The sequence below is a fragment of the Mustela erminea genome, chromosome 10, assembly GCF_009829155.1.
Source record: "Mustela erminea isolate mMusErm1 chromosome 10, mMusErm1.Pri, whole genome shotgun sequence".
NCBI classification, from domain to species: Eukaryota; Metazoa; Chordata; class Mammalia; order Carnivora; family Mustelidae; genus Mustela; species Mustela erminea.
In genome coordinates, this window is record NC_045623.1 from 73,018,880 (window position 1) to 73,022,200 (window position 3,321).

At 42.4% G+C, this 3,321-nt stretch overlaps 1 long non-coding RNA gene across 1 annotated transcript; it reads left to right on the plus strand.

Annotated features, from left to right (window-relative positions):
• The first annotated feature begins 2,373 nt into the window (after nucleotides 1–2,373).
• On the plus strand, nucleotides 2,374–2,725 carry LOC116600682. Its single transcript, XR_004289750.1, has 2 exons — nucleotides 2,374–2,482; nucleotides 2,693–2,725. It is a non-coding gene; the product is annotated as an uncharacterized LOC116600682 (long non-coding RNA).
• The last annotated feature ends 596 nt before the right edge of the window (nucleotides 2,726–3,321 follow it).

Here is a 3,321-nt window from a genome sequence, read left to right on the forward strand (position 1 = left end):
GTGACGGGGTGTGGGCCTATTCTTACTGATTTTGAGGGGCGTTCTCTGAACCTCCTGAATTTTGATGCTCGTTCCCTTTGCCATATTGGGGAAATTCTCCCCAATAATTCTCTCCAATATACCTTCTGCTCCCCTCTCTCTTTCTTCTTCTTCTGGAATCCCAATTATTCTAATGTTGTTTCATCTTATGGTGTCACTTATCTCTCGAATTCTCCCCTCGTGGTCCAGTAGCTGTTTGTCCCTCTTTTGCTCAGCTTCTTTATTCTCTGTCATTTGGTCTTCTATATCACTAATTCTTTCTTCTGCCTCATTTATCCTAGCAGTGAGAGCCTCCATTTTTGATTGCACCTCATTAATAGCTTTTTTGATTTCAATTTGGTTAGATTTTAGTTCTTTTATTTCTCCAGAAAGGGCTTTTATATCTCCCGAGAGGGTTTCTCTAATATCTTCCATGGCTTTTTCGAGCCTGGCTAGAACCTTGAGAATTGTCATTCTGAACTCTAGATCTGACATTTACCAATGTCTGTATTGATTAGGTCCCTAGCCTTCGGTACTGCCTCTTGTTCTTTTTTTTGTGTTGAATTTTTCCGTCTTGTCATTTTGTCCAGATAAGAGTATATGAAGGAGCAAGTAAAATACTAAAAGGGTGGCTACAACCCCAGGAAAAAATGCTTTAACCAAATTAGAAGAGATCCCAAATCGTGAGGGGGGAGAAAGGGGATAAAAAGAGGTTCAAAAAGGAAGAAAGAAAAAAAAAGAAAAAAGAAAAAAAAAAGAAAAGAAAAGAATTTAAAAAAAAGAAAACAAATAAGAAAAATATAAAAAAGAAAAAATATATATATTAGATAAACTAGTTTAAAAACGTTAAAAAAGAAAAAGGTAAAAGTTAAAACAAATTTTACCAGAAGGCGAGAAAAAAAACAAAAAATGAAAAAGAAAAAAATTAAATTAACTGCAAGACTAAAACAAATCACAGGGAAAAAGCCATGAGTTCCGTGCTTTGCTTTCTCCTCCTCTGGAATTCTGCTGCTCTCCTTGGTATTGAAACCGCACTCCTTGGTAGGTGAACTTGGTCTCCGCTAGATTTCTTGTTGATCTTCTGGGGGAGGGGCCTGTTGTAGTGATTCTCAAGTGTCTTTGCCCCAGGCGGAATTGCACCGCCCTTATCAGGGGCCAGGGTGAGTAATCTGCTCGGGTTTGCTTTCAGGAGCTTTTGTTCCCTGAGCGCTTTCCGTAGAGTTCCGGAGGACGGGAATACAAATGGCGGCCTCCTGGTCTCCGGCCCGGAGGAGCCGAGAGTCCAGGGCCCCACTCCTCAGTGTACCCTCAGAGAACAGCGCCAGTTACTCCCATCTGCCTGACCTCCGGCCGCGCTCCGAGCTCACCGAGCCTGCGACCGGTTCAAGGTAACACCGAGCTGTGAGCTTACTGTCGGCTCTGTCTCTGTAGCCGGCTTTCCCGTTCCAATACCCGCAAGCTCTGCGACACTCAGACACCCCCGATCCTTCTGTGACCCTGCGGGACCTGAGGCCACACTGACCCCGCGTGGGCTTCGCCCCGGTTTAGCCTCTGGAGCGATGTCCCTCAGCAGAACAGACTTAAAAGTCCTGATTTTGTGCGCAGTTGCTCCGCCTCTTGCCGGGAGCCGGCCCCTCCCCCCCGGGGTCTATCTTCCCGTCGCTTTGGATTCACTTCTCCGCCAGTCCTACCTTTCAGAAAGCGGTTGTTTTTCTGTTTCCAGAATTGCTGTTCTTCTCTTCAATCTGCCGATGGATTTTCAGGTGTTTGCAATCTTTAGATAAGCTATCTAGCTGATTTCCGGCTAGCTGAAGTAGTCTCAGCCTGCTACTTCTCCGCCATCTTGACTCCCCACCTCACTTATAGCATTTTTAAATTTCAGCCTGACTAGGCTTTTGATCTTCTATCTCTGCAACAAGGGTTTCTCTGGTGTCATCGTCTTCTTCCTTTTCCTCCCCTCCTCCTTCTTCTCCTTCTTCAAGATTGTATTTATTTATTTGTTTGTGAGAGAGAGTGAGCATAAGCAGGGGGAATGGCAGGCAGAGGGAGAATCAGGCTTCCCACTGACCAAGGAGCCCAATATGGAACTCCATCCCAGGACCCTATGATCATGACATGAACTGATGGCAGATGCTTAACTGACCAAGTCACCCAAGTGTCACTTTCTGCTGTTTTCTATGTTTCTTTCAGCTTGAAAGAAGCTAGCATTCTAATGACTATTGCTTTAAATTCTTATTCAGATATATTTCTTTTATCTGTTTTGAGAAAATCCCTAGATGTGATTTCCTCTAGACCTTTCTTTTGGAGAGAATTCCTCTGCCTTATCATTTTGTATGTTTTTTTCTCCTCAGATTAACACTACATTAAGAAGTGTCATGTACTGTCAAGGACCTGGTACCTCAGGAAGTGCTTCTGGTGTAAGCTGTGCATTATGCTGTTTCATTTTGACTGCTCTTTCCCACAGGTCAGTCCTGTTCAGAGTTGCACCCTTCTTGCAGTGGAGAGTGTTTGGAACTATAAAAATTATAAATTTTAATTTAATTTATTTTAAATTTATTTATAAGTAAATAAATAAATTTTATTTAAATTTAATTAAATAAATTAAAATTTAATAATTCGTTTAATAAATAATTAAAATTTAATTAAATATAAATTTAATTTATTTAATTTATAGTTATAAAAACTATAAGCCTGTGTGCAAAGAAAAGAAAAAGAGAAGAAAAGAAGTCTTATCCAAAAAAAAAAAGATTAAAGGAAACAAACAACAACAACAAAAAAAGCCACAATAAGCCTGATTCCAAAGGGGGAAAAAAGACAAAAAGAATAAATGAAAATGACAGAAAGAAAGCAAGCCTGGTCCTATTTCCACCAGAACTGCACTGAGGCTTTGTAGCACTCTGTGGTCAGATGACTTGGTACATGCAGGGGGACTGCGTTGATCTTCTGAGGGAGAGACCCATTGCGCTGGCTCACAGTCAGACCTGCCCTAGTAAAGATATCCCTGCCAGAAACAGGGTAACGAGGTTTGGTGTAAGCAGCTCCCGCCAACACTGAGGGTGCTGTGTTATTCACTGAAGTCTAACCATCTTGGCGACAAGGAGGAAAGTGGTGCCACCCCACGTTTTCATCTGGAGGAGGATATCTCTTGCCTACTACTGTTCAGGAAGCCCTCATAGAAAAGCAAATAATCTCTGTTTTGTGTCCCAAGCCTCCATCAGATCTCTGCCCTCACCCCTTCTGTGCCCAGGGCCGTTGGCACACTGTGCTCCAGTGTTGTGCATTTAATCTCTGGCGTGTGGCTGG